Below are 18233 nucleotides of genomic sequence, written 5' to 3' on the forward strand. Positions count from 1 at the left end.
GTGGCTTTTACAAAGGAATATTTACTTCAAAGATACAGCCAGAACCAAGATATAGCTAAACATTTTCTCAACGGCTTGGAGGTATAATTGCTCTTATACTGCCTGGAATGGGAAGTGAATTAGGCCCACGATTTATCTCAGTTCCTACATAACATTGATTCTTCCAATTTCACAATCAAAGCCTGCAGCCAATGCTCACCCCTGGGCTGACTATAATACTTGACCTGGATTCCTGGATTCTGCAATACTCATAGCTCATGTTCTCAGTCCAGATTGGAGACTCTGTTCCTTGCACTTAGAATGGAAAAGATCTAATAAAAAGTCCAAATATTCAAGTCTATTTCTCAGACCTTATATGGGCTGTGGGGGAATAAAGCCCCATAGCCTTTCCCCTTATAGAATTGTTATCAAAGGATAGAATTGGTGAGAGAATCACCTCACTCCCTCAAATGTAAATGAAATAAAAACCTACAAAAGCCTTCAAAAGCAGTTGCTTCCTGAGGACCTTTTGAAGACTCCAGCAATTTTGGCTACAAAGCCAATGGAAAAAAGCCACTCTCCTAACTCCAAATTACAGAATATCCACATATACTCCAGTCTGTAATAGCATCCTCCATGCAGATAACACTATTTTAGCAAACTGCTGTGGTCTGCACATGTACTAAAACCTCACTGCAATATAATCTATAGAATTTTACTTATATTAACACTAAGATCCTTTAAACAACTGACTTCCTCAACCAATTTGTGCTGTGATATTTCTAAAAACAATTGGTGTGCTCATTTAACTCAGTTTTGGTGTGTTACCTGCACATGTGCTTTACTACCAATGTGTTATCATTCTTAATCCACTCTTGACATGGATGCTGTATTTGTGAGAGAGTATAAACTCCAGGTTTATAAGGAATATGTTCTTTAGCTTCTAGTTTCCATTGCCATCTCAGCAAATGCCTTTGCTAACAGCCAATTGTGTCTACTGACTATTAGTGAGAAGCATACTGGTGCAGACTTGTGAGCTATATACAGTGTTGACTAGAAATAAAGACTTACTAGATGTCCTTTAAACCCAAGGTAGCAGCCACCTTCTGAAGAAACCAAAACTACTCTGTTGGATTAAGTTGGGAAAGTAGCTCAGAGGTGATGCTATGTGCATGGCTATGAAATAGAGATGTGAGAAGGCACCTCCCCCATTCCTCGGCAAAAGTGAGAGGTCCTCATTTGTGTAACATTGCATATTAAATATCAGATTTTTTTAATATATTGATCAACTTTGCTGATTTTTTTCTTTTTCCAATCTTTTTTCTCTTAAAGTATTTGTTATATGAAATGACTTTCTGAGAGAAGAAAAAGGGGAAGGGGAAAATTTAAGCCATGTAAAAACCAAAATTGTCAATAAAAATTTATTTTAAAAAGATGGAGTAGAAATTGTCCTCAAAATTTCCTGGTCTTTTTGATGACATGCAGGAACTCTTCTTGATCAACTTCGCCATCTCTGCCTAGATCTGCTATATCAATCATTTCCTGCAGCTCCTCATCATTGACATATTCATTTAGATCAAAGGCCACACATTTTATGTTTTTGTGGGTGATTTTTCCAGCTTTATCATCATCAAAAAAGGTGAAAGTCCACTGAATTTCTTCCTCAACATCCCTTTCAGCCATTTTTTTTGTCATCAGAACCAAGAAATTATTGAAATTGATTTTGCCTGTCCCTTCCTTGTCAATTTCATAATCAGTTTCTTGATGTCTTCTTTCTCGGTTTAGAAACTCAGAGCTCTCATGGTCACCTGGAGCTCCCTAATGTCGATTTTTCCAGTTTCACTTTTATCAAAGAGATTAAATGCCTCCATAATTTCTTTTTTCTGTTCTTTAGGATCATATTTGGGTCCCATATGGTTTGCTCGGCAGACTCAAATTTGGCTTCTGGACTCTACTGGCTGAGCTCACCTGGGCTGTAGGACCGGTAGGACAGGTCCCTACTTTGGTAGGGAGTGAGCAGCAGTTAAAAGGAGGACTGGGCTGGCAACAGGCTGGACAGCACCCCTGTCCCAACTGAGGCTGGACTGACAGGCCAAGCAAAGGGCCAAACAAGGGGCAAGCCAAGCAACAGAAGCAGGAAGCTCAGTGTGCCTGGACAAGGCTCAAGGCAGCTCCCCCACTACCGGGTTTATGGTAGTGGCGTCTGGGAGTGGTGTGGGAGGGATGGAGAGGGAGAAAGATGACTAGAAGAGAGGCCCCCACAAGAACCCAGAGAAAGAGAAGATAAAGGCGCTGGGGCTGGGATTGAGGGCAAAGAGTGGGGTGGGGTAGGGCTGTCTAGAATTAAGGAGCAAACACTATGCTGGTTCTCTATGTATTGCAGCAACCCATTGGAAACTATTTTTGTTGTTGTTGTTGTTGGGGTTGGGGGTGGCCAGTTTGGAGGTATAGTTGGAATGCCTTATGTGTTTCTGGGATCCACTGGAGAAATTTCAGGTGACTTATGTGTTGTAAGGACCCATTAAAGCAAGAATTCTTAATTGTGTGTGTGAAGTCTATGGACCTGGTCTCAGAATGATGTTTTTGAATGCATAAAAAAAAATACATAAGATTACAAAAGAAACCAATTACATTGAAATAAAGATTTGGTTTTTTGTTCAGTTCAATCTAGACTCCGTCATCCCTTGGCCACGTGGTCCAAATCCCAGTGTTTTGTTCACCCCAGCTTACTGGCCACTCCCATCCAGATCCTCTTTAGACCCCCTCCTTCAGTCACCCCAAACTACTTGGCCACTCCTAGATCCCTCCCACATTCTTTCTGTATATAAGGTTCATCTTGTCTCCATTAAGGTGCTCAGATTCTTATAATCTAGCCAAGGGTTCAGATTCTTGAGATCTGGCCCCTTGCATTAGCGATACAAATGCTTAGATTACTTGAGAGTCTGGCCAAAATGAGGGATGTCCTAATAAATCTAGTCTTTGGCTGAAAGAAGGCTTGGGTCAAATTATTTCAGGCAGGACCCACATGATTTTGGGGGTCCCAGCACCCCTAATCTCTGAACCTCAGCATATCATTGCACCACCTAGTCACTTCCATAGTACGCACTGCAAGCCACGTTCATTTCCATATCATTGCATCTGCTAATTTCATGGTATTTTTAGGATGTATAATTGGAAGATTTTCAAAATCCTGTCTTGAAAACTCCCTAAATAATAGTACATTGTGACTGATTTTGAGCTATGATACAGATATGTAGGAAAACATAGAAGTTCTACTTTGAAAATGTCTTAGAAACCAGTAATGTATATTTCAGATTTCATATTTCAAATCACTTTAGAAGCAAGGAGCACCTAGATCAGCCCTTTGCAGAAGAAATCCATAACTTGGAGCTTGCCCATTCTGAGCAGAAGTCCAGGATGTGTGACAAACCTTCATAGTTATAAAATGTTTCAGCTATCATTTTTCCTACAAATCTTGTGGATTTCACCCATGAAACATTTCTCAAATATTCTCCCCTTCTCTCTTCTAATATTGCCACCACACTGGTGCTCATCAACTCATGCGTGGACTATTGTAATAGTTTGCTGATGGGCCTGCCTACCTCAAGGTTCTCCCCCATTCCAATCCATTCTCCATTCAGCCACCGAAGTGATGTTCCTAAAACATAGGTTTGAACATGTCTTCTTCCTTCCTCAATAAACTCCAGTGGCTCCCTATAACCTACCTCTAAGATAAAATTTAAAAAGTCATCTGTTTGGCATTCAAAGCCTTTCATAAGTTGGCTCCCCCATCCCTTCTCCAAACTACCTTTCCAGACTTCTTATACCTTACCGTTTGCCGTGAACTGTGATTTATTGACATTGGCCTCTTTGTTGTTTCAAGAACAATACTCTTTATCTTTCCACTTGGGGCATATTCTCTGGTTATCCTCCATGTCTGGAATGCTATTCTTCCTCATTTCCTCTACTGGCATCTCTGGCATCCTTCAAGTCCCAGATAAAATCTTATCTTCTACAGGAAGCCTTTCCCAACCCTTCTAAATCCCAATGCCTTCCCTTTCTTATTTATGTCTTATTTACCCTATGTATATAGCTTATTTGTATATATTTCTTTGTTGCCTCCCCAACTAGATTGTGAAATCCTTGAGGAGAGAGATTCTTTTGCCTCTTCTTGTACCCCCACTAATTAGCACAGTGTCTGCATATAGTAGACATTTAATAAATGTTTATTGATTGGCTAACTCTCACTCATTGCTGGCAAAAAGTGTCTTTATTTTGCCATGGTTCCTTATAGAATCATGCAATGCCAGAGCTAGAAAGGTCCCTACAGATCATTCTGTTCAACACCTTAATTTTGATAATAATAAAAACAAAATCTCACATTTATGTGGAGCTTTTAGGTTTACAAGCAACCTTAGAGATTCAGAGAAATGAGGTGATTTGTCCCAAATAATGTAACTACTAAATTGGAAATCTGAGACTTGATTCCAGGGTCTTCTGAAGCAAATTATAGAGCTCTTTCTACAATGCTATTTTTCTTCCTTCAAAGGGACTCTCTCTTTGGGAGTCAGGAAAATGTTGCTACTCATTTCCTCCCAGAGCTTTTGTCACCAGAATATCCTCTATAGGTCACTACAATGGAGTCTATTAATATCTCAAGAAGTAGCAGCCAGAGGGGCAATTAGATTCCCAAGTAAGTCATTTGAGTATTTGTCAGTTCTTGAATTAAGGATTCTGACTAAATTCCTTTGATTTAGGAATACCTTTAATATATTATTTGGAGCCAGTGCTAGAAAGGACCCTAAATCTCTAGTATTTGGGAAATATATCAGTCCTTTCCATGGCCTGTAGCATAAAATTAGTCAGTATCATTGTACAAATCATATTAATGTACATGGCAATAGGAAAAATATTATCTGTGTATATCTGGAACAAACAGTACAGATAAAAAAATTAGGTGGACCCAGATTTGAATAAGAAAACTCAACTACTTTAGGGAAATATAAAGCTCTTTTACTGACCCCAGAGTCCCATAAAAGCAAAGGTCCATCTTTTTTTTTTAATATTAATATTCCAGTGGTGTTGCTATATGGCAGCAAGACATGAAACACAACTGCCTCTGGAGAACCAAAAAATGGTATCAAACAGAGGACAATGGAGAGGTGCATGGTAGGAGTGATGAGGCTATAATGTAGAGTCTGGAGGAACTCTGAAGAAGAACAAAAATAAAATATCTCATCAAGCAACTATAAAAGATAGGAAAAGATGAGCTGGTCACAAGGGCTAGAGGTGACAACCAGAAAGTCAGAGCGTTCCTCTGGAACCCTTGTGATGTCAGGAGAAAGTGAGGCAGGCTTCCAGTATATTGGATAGACCCTTTCTAGAAAACTTGGAGGAAAACATAGACAAGAGTCATATAGGATAGGAAACATAAGTAGGTTGTGATCTCCATTGCTGGAGAAAACTAATGCCAAAATATTAGGAAACAACCTATTTTCCAGAGCTAAGACCCAGCAAACAAGCTGTGCTCTGAGCTTGGCATAACAACAATTCTTTCTGCTCGAACTCTGGCAAAATCACATACTTATTGTATTGCTTTGACCAGCACCAGGAGCTCTTTCAGTTCAGACAAGTTCTGCTCATGAAGTCCTGCTATGAATCAAACCTGTCACATTGTTGCTGTTACTTCTCATTGTTAGGGCTATAGTTCATGCACAACCATTGGCATAAATAAGGAGATCTCCTCACATTGCCTTGGGTCCTCCCTGCTAGGGGTGGGGCTCTGGCATATGTGTCCTTGCTTGCAAGCAGTTTCCCTCAGTTTGAAATTAAACTAACCTGTGTTTGTTTTCTCATCCCTTGGAATAAGCTCACTGTGAGTAGGAAAACCTCACCTGACTCCTTTAGGAAGACCTTGGGAAGTACAGCTAGTATGCTATGACATTGGTTTTGATACCACATATCCTTCACAAAAGGTATAATGCAGTTCTTTAGGTGTGAGAGCAATATGAAGAATGGAGGACAGTTCACCTTGATCCTCTAAAGTTTCTGGATGCCTACTCCCCATGTTATAGACTATGATTTTTAATGTCTCAAACCTAGAAGTCAGGTGAAGGGGCAGGGAAATGTATCACATTTTTATTACAGTTCCATAGGATCTAGAGTAAGATAATTGGGAGAGGTGAAACCTGTCCAGATCTACAAGGAAGGTAGAGGATCACCTAAGGGAGGAATTCCCTTCCATATCCCTTAGTTCTGTCGTGTATGGTGGAATGGGGATGTTGGGGTGGGGGTGGGGGGCAGAACAAGGAAAGAAGTGAATATAGTTTGAAGGAAATAGGAAAACTGAATGGGAGATCAAGTTGTCTCTTCTTCCTCCTTACCATCCCATACATTCAGTTTCATAGGCCCAGTCTCCAAATTAACAGTGACTGCCCCAAAATTCCAATGTACTGGCATTAGTAATCTATAGGCAAAAATCCCTATCTCCTTGAATTCCTTCCATTATCCTGCATGTTCTGAATGCTTGGACAAAAGGTGATGAAAAGGAAATAATTAGGTATGTGAAACTCTTTGACTCCCTTGCAATTCATCACCACATTCATTGTGCCCATTGTATTCATTGTTTTTGACTAAGCTTTAAGTGAACCAAAGAAATTCTAAGTTTTCCTGAAGTTTCCATGCTAAGATATACACAATGGTGCTAACTTAACATGCATTTAATAATCAATATCCTTATATGCTATACCCAAGGAGCAGATAACAGTTGCCAAGCTGCTGTCACATAGCAACAGTCTGACCTTCAAAAGTCTATCATTCACAATAAGGTGAATTTCCATAATTTGGAAATGATGAGAATTTTTTATTCTGTTTTGCATCTAAAACTCTGTGATTTCCCAAGTCCTGCAATGTCACACCTACAGGCATTCTCCATATTCCTTCACTGTCCCATTTTCCTCCCTCAGTGTAAATGGCTGACAGACCCTGGGCCATGGCAAATCTCAGAGTAATATAGGACTCTGAAGAATTACATCAATTGCTAAGGGAGATGAGAAGACAGAGTATGACAACAGCATTCAAAAATGACTATGTTTCCTTTATATATTTTTCTAATAAGAGCCATGAAATTTAACTTTTTTATATCATCTTTTATGTATCCTTCTTAACAGTTTCAAGTATGTAGGCTCAGTCCTACACCAAATAGAAGTTGTACTAATGAATTGCAAGTGTTGCAGAAGGGAATCGTGAAACAGAACCACATGTGTTGGAGGATTCATAAAAATTATTGAGATGAAGATTAGATGAGAGAAGACAAGCTCTTGACCGCAAAGAACTTACAAGATGCTGTCAAGAATTGCATGCCATTAATTGTTGTCTGGAAATGACAGTACCTGATTGAGTAAACCTTTTCCTCACCCCCTGAGGATTTCATTTTAGAGAATTAGGTTCTAAGTGGGTAAAAGAATGAACTTCAGCTCATAATGGGGAAAAAAGGAAGAATTAATAATCAGATAGTAAGCTGCAATCCTGGCAGCATGATGAAATTGGGACGAGGGGAATTCATGCAGCTAGTATTAAATTAATCTGTTTTCTGAAAATTATATAGCCTTCCTCCACTCAGACTTTTTAAAAAATGCCTTCATTGAAATTCAAAAGAAATAGTGAATCAGAAAGGAAAAAGGTCTTAGAAATGTGTGTGTTATTTGTCAGCTGATAAGATTTTGCATGTTGGTAATCCCGTAGCATTTTAGATATTCACATATTTCGAGGGATGTAGGATTAAATGAACAATCAAAATTCATATAGTTAATTAGAGGTGATTCCAAAGATGAAAAGTAAACAAGTATCCTCAGTTCCCAGTAGGAATTAAAATCCTTTAACACTGAGAAATGCTAATACACCATGTATGGAACAGAAAAAGAAAATATGTACTAAATTTATGACTGGGTTTCCTACAGAAAGAATGAACTCTCATGGCACATACGTGCTACACCAACTGCAATCATATACTCTCTTCCTAGAGTAACACTTTCTCCAAATGTTTCATGGCCAGTTTATCTGCAAGAGACAGAGTTGGTAAGAACTCACAAGATGTCCAATTTAAAGATTTTCCCAGGGTTCTCAGTAGTGATTTGAGTTAGTAGAAATGTGAAACCCTTGAAAGATAATATACACCTTCATGCATAGATAGTTCTGATCCATTGATTCTTTTTACATGCTCAGTTTAATGTATTTTTTATACAAAAGCATATCTATTTATTTGGTAATGATCTGTTTCTTTCCTAGGTGGAATAATAAATAGTGGTAGCCTCCCTTAAGGAAAGTAAAATTTACAGATCTATGATATTAACAGTGAAAAATAACTCACTGAAATCTTTACAGGCAGCAATACCCTTTAAATATTGAAGTTGTAAGGAACCTTGCAACTCATCTGTCAAACTTCTTCACGTGACCAATCAAAAGAAGCTGAGTGAATTAAATTCTCATAGGCCAAGAGTAGGTACATCTAAGATCTGACTTTCTGTTTAGGTTCTTTCCTCTGTAGCTTGCTGCCTCTCAGCTTTTCAAATGAGTAGATTCCTTTTCTTTATCGCCTGCCTCACCCAATACTCTGTCCCTGACCAGAGGAATTTATCATCCCATTTAATTTAAAATATATAATCTGACTTTTCCTAGAGTATCAAGGAGAAGTTCACTTTCCATGAGACTGTAACTGAGACGAGTTAAATTCACTACCTATTCACCTCAATTCCCTGCATTACAGCTTATGTGTAAATAGTACTTTTGACGTTGTAACATTTTGTAGAGGAACAATCCAAACCAAATCATTGGATAATTGTTACTTTAAGTAATGTATTACTGTGGAAATGTAATAGTTGTAAGTGGTATAGAATACATGAGGAAGCAATTGAGTTTAATTGGATCCTTGGGACTACTTTGTTGTGCCTGCAGCTGTTTTTTTGCATGAAAAAAGCCAAGGTCTCTGATATATTCTTCAATTGCTGCTGAAATTGTACAACAATTTCCTGGCTAATCTTCAACTACTGAATAATTTTTAAACTAGAAAGAACTAAAACCTGTATTTGGTCTAAAGTGGTGCAAATTTACATGGCAACAGACAGCTGGGTGGAAATTAATTGTTTGAGACAGTCCCCCTCTCCACCAACTTTCCAAACCCCACAGGAGATATTACAATACAGTGCTTTCTGGGAGTCTAGGAAATGGAGTGGTCAACCACTGACAAATATTTTTATAAAGAGAAATTTAAGTGGTGTAGTGGTGTAGTGGTGTAATGGATCTAGGGGCAGCCACAGAGTCAAGAAGACTTGGCTTTAAGGCTTGCCACTGACACGTACAAACCAAGAAATGGACGAGTCATTTAAACTGTCAGTTCCTCGAGCATCTCTTTAAGGATATAAATTATAGAAGAGTTGCCATTTGTCATGGAAATTTATACAATATGACTCCCTTATATCAATGAAATCATGGAGGCAGACCAAATAAGTTCTGCACAGCCCAATTTACGGGAGATTAATGTATAGATACTACAATACAGCCCTGAAAACAGAATACTAAAGGATTGCTCTTATAATGTATTTCTATAACATATTTATGTTTTTACATTTTTTCTTCTACTATTATAAACTTAGCAACTACCAATACACATAAATCTTTATACAAAGAATAAGAAAGAAGATTGTATAGAAAACTATGAGCTGTATGTATGTGAAATTTTAAGTGAATATTAAAATTAACGTGTAACAAATTCTCTAGTTTACTCATGTCTTTCTGAACTTCTCTTTGTTTTCTTCTGTGCATTTAAAAAATGTTTTATTGATGAAATTAGCATTCTTTTTATTATTGTTGTCGCAGCTTTTGTCACTCTCCCTTCATTCCATGAGTGATGCAAATGTACATACAGATAGAGCTAGGCCAGAGTTGAATATACTATTCCATTAGGATTTATCAGTCTATGTTCTGTGTAACACTGTTTTAAATGAAGTTTGTATACTAAAACATAAAGATAAATGTTAGTTTTCAGCCATGAAATAAATGTTAGCCACATAATCATGTCATCCAGTGAGGTGACAGCTTCTGAGATTTTGTCCTAGAATGTGAACTTCTATAAAACTTCTGTAAAAAAAAATCTTTATATGTCTCTTTCATTCTACAAGCATTTATTAAGCTTTGTTTAACAACGGTGGAGGGGCAGTTAGGTAGCAGAGTAGATAGAGCACTGCCATGGAAGACTCATCTTTCTGATTTCAAATTTGACCTCAGAAACTCACTAGCTGTGCAACCCTAGGCAAGTCACTTAGCCCTGTTTGCCTCAGTTTCCTCACCTGTAAAATGATCTGGAGAAGGAAATGGCAAACCACTGCAGTATCTTTGCCAAGAAAACTCCAAATGAGGTCATGAAGTGTTGGACACGACTGAGCAACAACAACAACAAAAATTCTCACATACCTTGATTATGAGAAATAGTAAGCCATACCCCACCTCTTTCTACTTTCTATACTGATGTAATCTTTTAATTTCTCTTTTTCTCTTTAATAGCCTCAGAACAAAACCAATCCATCCCCAGGTCCCTTTTTTTTTCTTCTTATTTAACTTCCTCAATAACTTTTCAAGACAATAAGATTCTGAAAGTACTCTGTTCTACTATCTACTTTCTAAACTTTCAAGTACTATTATTGTTGCTGCTGCTGTTGTTTTCATTGAAAGGTTGATTGTTAAGATAATGTATATGGCAACAAATTCAGTTCATTCGTGTCCCTATGATTATTCTCCTAGTTCTCCCTCTGCTAGTACTACTTTTTATTAGTCTTCGGAGCCAAGAGAATAAACTTTTTTTTTTTTGCCGTCATGAATAATAATTTAGGATATGACCTTCAACTTTCATGACCAGTTACATATCAATGGCCTTTGTGATAAGAAGTTTGAAAGAATCAGTCTTAATTATATAATTCCCTGATGGGAAAGTGAGGCTCATGAATGGGCGGTAATAGGCACTTTAAAGGAAAATCTTGAATGGTGTTCAAGTGTCCCTGAGATATCCACCACAATGTTAGGAATACAACAAGAAGAAAGGTCACTAGTTGCCTATATTACCTCTTTTCAATTATATTGAGTGATTGTGGGTTAAGAAGTAGTGTTGGTAGAAATACTTTAGAAATAAGTCAAATGAGCCAGTCCTAAAAAGACTCACTGAGATTTGTAGTCAAGATCAAGGGGTCTGGCAGCAGGAATAGGGAAGGAGAGAAATCCCTGAGAAAGGCAACATGTTCACAGCAACTGGGGCAGACAATCAGCTACTTGAGGAAAAATTCAGGAGCCTGCTGATTGTCACTGCAATTAAACTAGGGTACCTTTTTTTGTTGGTTTGTTTGTTTTTCAGAACCCCAGGGATAGAATTCATTTGAAGCTCTGGGGTAGAACTGAACCCAAAGTAAGAGGGTTAAATTTGAGGAGCTGAAAAGGTTAAAGAGATATAGTAGCAGAAGCCAAGAAATTATTCTTAAATCATTTTAAAAATAAACCTTTATGTGAAATCTTGTTAAAGATTTTTTAAAAGTGTAAGTAAATCATACCTACTAGAGTGCTCAGGAATATTTATTTTGCAAAGTAATAATTGTTTGCTTTTGTTCAGTTGTGTCTGACTCTTTGTGACCACATTTGGGGTTTTCTTGGCAAAGACACTGAAGTAGTTTGTCATTTCATTCTCTGGCTTATTTTACACATAAGGCAAACAGGGTTAAATGACTTGCCTAGGGTCACCCAGATGGTGTCTGAGGCCAGATTTAAATTCATAATGATGAGTCTTCCTGACTCCAGGACTGGAATTCTACCTGCTGTGCCATCTAGCCATCTATAATGATAGTATTTATATGACATTTTTAAGGTTTGCAAAGATCTTTATGAATACTATCTCACTTACCTCAACAATCACTTACCATAACAATCCTGGGAGATAGGTACTAACATTCTCCTCATTTTATAGAAAGTGAGGCAAAAATAAGTTAACTCACTTGCCCAGGGTCACAGAGTTATTAAGTAAGTTTAGCTTTGAACTCAGGTCTTCCTGACTCTAGGTGCAGCACTCTATCTACTCGACCATCTAGTCTAATATATTATTCAGACAAATTTTTTTCCTTATAGAAATCACATTGCCTTCCCCTTGGATATTATTGTATTTCACTTAAATAGCCGTTGTCCTAACTTTTCATGTTATTTTTCTCCTCTCTTCATGAGTAAATATAAACTTAATGTAATAGGGTCATATTTTTCATTTTAACAAATGTACCAAAGTTTAGGGAGAAAGCAGTGAATCGCAGCATTCCTGTAGCTAGTACCTAGCACATATCATTTCAACTTCATTTTTCAGGGCAATAAGAAAAATGGTCTGTACTGCCTTTGCCAAGCAGTTTAAGAATAATATTATTTAGCTTGGATAACACTGTCATTTATTTAACATCAATATTAATGATTTGGAATAAGGAATAAAACCCCAGTAATGAAATTCATAGCTGATACTAAGTTTTGAGCTGTTAAGAATGTCAAAGAAAGATAAATATGCAAAATGACTTGCAGAGATTAGAATCACGGTTGATTAATTGCAACAGATTTAATAGGGGGTTGGACTCTTAAAAGCAAGTGGGAAGACCTTTCTTAAGGAGGGGATACATCTTTGTAATTTATTCCAAATGGGGATATAAACAAACCCCACCTAAAGTCATTAATTAGTGTTGCAAAAATACGTTAGGCAAAAAATGAAGGAAGAGACAATCAGTTTCTTAAGAACAGTATTATAGATTGATGCACATTGCACTGGGGTTTGGTTATAATATGATGTTACTATGACAATTCATGTCAGAGTGTATATATATATATATATATGTTTATGTGTATACATATATATGCTTAATATGCATATACATTTATATATTTCCATGCACACATGTGTGTATGCATATGTTTATATATATGTGTATGTATACACATATACACATCAATCTATATGTGGTCTTAGAAAATTCTGTACATTATCGAGATGTTATATCATTTGACTATATTTATACATCTAGTATGTTTTAGAGGTAAGTCTCCTTGATTCAAACTCTGTTCTTTATCCACTGTATCATGTTGCATCTCTTATTCTGTGTGTGTGTGTGTGTGTGTGTGTGTGTGTGTGTGTGTGTGTGGTCAAGGGGGTGTTGTATTATTAGGAAACTTTGACATAAATTTATTTATATAAAATAGACATATCTAATAAATGAATAAATCCTTGCGTGTGTATGAATACTTATATGAATGTGTATATATCTATATCTATCTACCTATCTATACACACAGTTGCTACATTTATATGTCAAACAATTAACTACCAATATTGAGCCCAGAGACTGGGGCACCATGTACTCTTCTCCTATATGAGGACCTTCTGACATAGATCCTGTCTTATGTGTGGACGGTGTTCAGTCCTAAGGTAGCCTGACCTATAAGGAAAGAAGTAAGTTCCTTAAATTGCACTTGGATCTTTCTACCCCTGCCCCATACTAAAAGTTACTTAAGTGTTCATTTCTTTTTTTTGTTTGTTTTTCTTTCAGGCAATTGAGGTTAAAGCTAGTTTCAAGTATTTGGTCTGAGGATGGATTTGAACTCAGGATCTCCTGACTTCAGAGGACCGGTGCTCTATCCACTGCATCACTGCTGCCCCAAGTGTTCATTTCTTGACTTACATCTAGGGTCTCTCCAAAGGAACAGAAATGTTTTTGATATACTATGCTATGTAAGCCAGGCATGGAATAGATATTTATTTCTTGAAGACCAAAGAAATTCTTAACACGAAAGGCTCTGACAAAACACAAATTGATAGAAAAACTTTAGCTAAACAAGCAGCAGTAATATCTACTGTTATACCAGAAGGTCCACATCTCAGTATGAGAACATAAGACAAGGCAATTTGTGGATCTACTCAATAGGCATTGTTACATTTCTCCTTAGCTCTGCCTTGCCCAAACAAGGCCTCTGCCATCTGGCAAGCAAGGACTTGAGTCTCTACCATTCAGCACTCACCCTTTCCACAAATTATTAGATAGTGTTGGGCATTATACCCACAGCACACCTAGCACTGGTATAGGACTCAGCGAATCTCTCAGAATCACAAGGTTATTCCTAAGCCTAGAAATGTCCCTCTTGAGCTTGAGCATCAGGGACATAGAAGCAGCTGCCAGGAGCCGGGTTCAAGCTCACCTAATGAACCTCCTGCTTTAGTTGCCATGTAGGTATAGTCAATCCATTCTCCCCATGTAAAGGGGCCACTTCTCTCCCATTGCTCACAGGAGTATGATACCACCTAGGGGGCCAAAAGAAGAGAGAATAGCAGGCACATGGTCACTTATTTTTTAAAGGCCCAAGGAACCATCAGTTCTATTCAGTGGCCAGTAAGGGAGTCACTTGACTATCTCCCAAACACTGGAGCCTTTTAGAGCTAAGTCCTCCGTAGCAGATCCAGAGGTCTGATAATACTGAATGTCCTCGACTACTGAGCAGTGGCCACGCCAAAGAATGTGGTCAGCCAGAAGCAAAGAGGACAGCTCTGATCATTCCCAATTAAATTACCTCAGTTAAATAACTGTCATCCTCAGAAAAAACTGTGGAGCATTTGGTACATTTGTCCATTCTCAATTCTGGAAAGTTTTGGAGGAGTCACTTCAAACATTGTCTTTTCAGGTTCCTCAGTTCCTCTCAAAAGTCTTTTCCAACACCACTATTCAAAAACATGGATTCTGCAAGCACTCAGCTTTCCTTATAGTTCAACTGCAACAGCCATACATTGCTAGTAGAAAAACCATAGCTTTGACTGTATGGACCTTTGTTGGTAAGGTGATGTCTCTGCTTTTTAGTATGCTGTCCAAATCTGCCAGAGCTTTCCTTCTAAGGAGCAAGTGTCTTTTAATTTCATGGCTGCAGTTGCTGCCCGCAGTGATCTTTGTACCCAAGAATATAAAATCTGATACTGCTTCCATTTCTCTTCCTTCTGTTTGCCAGGATGTGATGTTGCCTGTTATTTGCTGTTATCTTGGGTTCTTTGACATTAAGCTTCAAGCCAGTTTTTATAATCTCCTCTTTCACCTTCATCAAGAGTCTTCTTAATTCTTCTTCATTTTCTGCCATCAGAGTGATACTGTCTGCATATCCAAGATTGTTATTTCTCCTGGCAGCCTTAATTCTGGCTTTTGATTCACCCAGCCTGGTATTTCTCATAATGTACTCTGCATGTAAGTTAAATAAGATGACAATAGGCAGACATATTGTACTCCTTTTCCAAACCTAAACCAATCAGTTGTTCCATGCTCCACTCTAACTCGTGCTTCTTGGGCTGCGTATAGGTTCCTTAGGAGACAAATCAGATGATCGGGTACTCCCATCTCTTTGAGGACCTGTCAGGTTTTGTTGTGATCCACACGATGGCTTTAGTGTAACCAGTCAAGCTGAATGAGAAGGCAGTGATCCAGGAGGGGAAAAGCACTCTACTGTTACTAATATTATTTCATTGGATCTTCATAATAGCCCTATGAGGACCATGCTATTACTATTCCCACTTCCTAATGAAGAAAGTGATAACTTTTTTAAAATGAATCAAAGAAAGGCTGAACAAATTAATATATAAAAGTAATAGAACATTATTGTTCATTAAAAAAATGATAAATATGGGGATTCAGAAAAAATGGGAAGACTTGTAGGAACTAATGCAGAAGAGATGTACAGGACTGGAAGTACACCATGAATAATGACTATGATAATTTTAATGAAAAGAACAAGAAAAGGAAAGCAAATGAGGTATTATAATGACTGACCTTGGTTACTTCATAGTAAATATTCAGTAAATATTTGACTAATCCCCCTTTCCAAGGCCCTTTTTTTTTGTCTTTTTTGTTTGGTTGTAAATGTGTATAAATGCATTAAAACCTTATTTTTCAGAGAAGTCTCTTTGTCATAACAACATACAGTATCCTCCCTCTCCAACCATAATTAATTTCTCTTTAAGCCAAGATGAAGTAACTGGAGCAATTTAAATCTAAATCAATCAATCAATGAAGCCTTTGTTAAGGGTTTGCCTATATCTGAGACTATGCTAAGTGCAGGGGCTATAAAGATAAAAACACAAAATGAGCCAACATCGTTACCAATATGTACTGTTATCACTATCCAAGAAATATAAAACATGGTCCCTTCTCTCAGGGAATTGACATCCTAGAGAAACATAATTAACATATATTAAGACATGGCAAATGACACAGATTACAATAGCAGTTCTGTAAAGGAGGACATAGATGAAAACTGGAATAATTATGGAAGGCTTCACAGGAAGTCTCATATGGTAAGAAGGAAAGTGGTATGGAGCACTTGTTACTCAACAAATCACACTTCCTGTGAACCAACCTGCTGTCGATGCCGAGGCACCTTGGCCTTCAAGTCCTTCTCCCAGACCAGCTTTCTGAAACCTCATTGTGGCACCTGGTTTGGTGACCTGCATCACATCAAGATGCCTCTAAGCAATAGGACATTAGAATGAGAAAGAAGATGAGGGGGGTTAAATCGGTTTTTAGTATTGGAGAGAGCCCTTGGTAACAGAGGCAGTGTGGACCAGCCATGACAGACTTCTTCACCTCAGAGAAAGCTATTACCTGTTTGTAAAATGAAGGTAATGTTACCTTCAGAGGGTGGTGAGAGAAAAGTGCTTTCCAAACAAAATGTCTCTCTCTCTCTCTCTCTCTCTCTCTCTCTCTCTCTCTCTCTCTCTCTCTCTCTCTCTCTCTCTTCTCTCTCTCTCTCTCTCTCTCTCTCTCTCTCTCTCTCTCTCTCTCTCTCTTTCTCTCTCTATCTCTCTGCCTCAGTCTCTCTATCTCTCTGCCTCGGTCTCTCTGCCTCTCTGTCTCTTTCTGTCTCTCTCTCCCTCCTTCTAGTCTACAAAAAAGGCTAACCAACTTCACAAATGATAGAAAATGTTCTTTCTATTTACAGACGGATCTTAGAGATGATTTAGTCATGGCCCAAGTACAACATTCTGAGCTTATAAGTATCCAGTTTTATCTTGGGGATTACCCAAAGAAAATCACTCTTTTTAGCTCACTGTCCCACTCTGAATCTATTTTGGTGAAACTTCTAAATACAGCCTATGTCTGGGCCTCTACAGATGTAGGTACAGAGGTCTGAAAATTGTGAATAAGCTCTTTTCATGCAATCTGTCCCACAACAATGGTAGCCAACCATTTCATCCCATAGCAGTGAAATCCATCTTCCTGGAGGTGCTAAGGGATGTGTTCATATCCCTCACAAGAAAATACAATCACAGCTCTCCAATTGATCAAGCTATGTAACTGTTCATTCATTTGAAAGAGAAAGAAACTAAGGACTAATTGTTGATATTGATGTTGATCTGACTTATTCAGTATTGTACAACTAGTTATAGCATTACACTCAGACCCAGGACTCATTGCCACATTTGATGAAGTACCTATCATAGGCTGTTTTCTCCTTTTTATTTTGTTGTTGTTATTATGTTTAATTTTGTTGTCTGTCTACTCTAATGTATTGTAAGAAGGGACAAGGCCATCCAGGTAGTAAATGCTTGGGAAAGTCTTGATTCAAAAATGAATGAATGATGAACTATTGTACAGATGTGTAGGTACTTTTTTCAAATCGGTCCTTCTTACAATGAATGTTTGAAATTAATATGAAGTAAAAAAATCTTCCACTATTGCCAAGAGAAAAATTGAACTTGATAGAGAAGTGATTACTGTTAATGATTCATTGTGAAAAGTGTTTAGAGTAAAACGGGGTATTACTCTCTAGTAGGTCACTTGTAAAAAATCATCAAAAAAATTCCATTTAGGGAAGAAAGTTGGTTGTATTCAGGTTTAGAATTGATCAGAAATTGCTGTAATCTGTGTTTCCTGCCTTTTCATTACTTCAATTTGCTGAAAATTTTAACAATAAGGCACTACCATATGGAAATACATCTGCATCAATGTATAATAGCAAATGATAATGGGCTTTTTAGAAGGGATATTTACTTAAATACTTCAAAGATCTGTAATCAGGGTACTCCCTTCACTGATTCTGATGACAATTATCAGCAGCTTGCTAGGTAGTCTTTCTGAGTGTCCTTCAACCAGCCTGGTGATCAATCTATTAACTTCTGAAAGCTGGTTTTCAGAAAACAGAGAACCAGTCCATCACCAGGCCAC

At 37.8% G+C, this 18233-nt stretch overlaps 1 pseudogene; it reads right to left on the reverse strand.

Annotated features, from left to right (window-relative positions):
- Positions 1 to 1431: 1431 nt before the first annotated feature.
- LOC110222070 (uncharacterized) lies at positions 1432 to 16519 on the reverse strand (annotated as a pseudogene).
- Between the last annotated feature and the right edge of the window lie 1714 nt (positions 16520 to 18233).

This window comes from Phascolarctos cinereus, unplaced genomic scaffold (genome assembly GCF_003287225.1).
Source record: "Phascolarctos cinereus isolate Bilbo 61053 unplaced genomic scaffold, phaCin_HiC Scaffold_4;HRSCAF=312, whole genome shotgun sequence".
NCBI lineage: Eukaryota > Metazoa > Chordata > Mammalia > Diprotodontia > Phascolarctidae > Phascolarctos > Phascolarctos cinereus.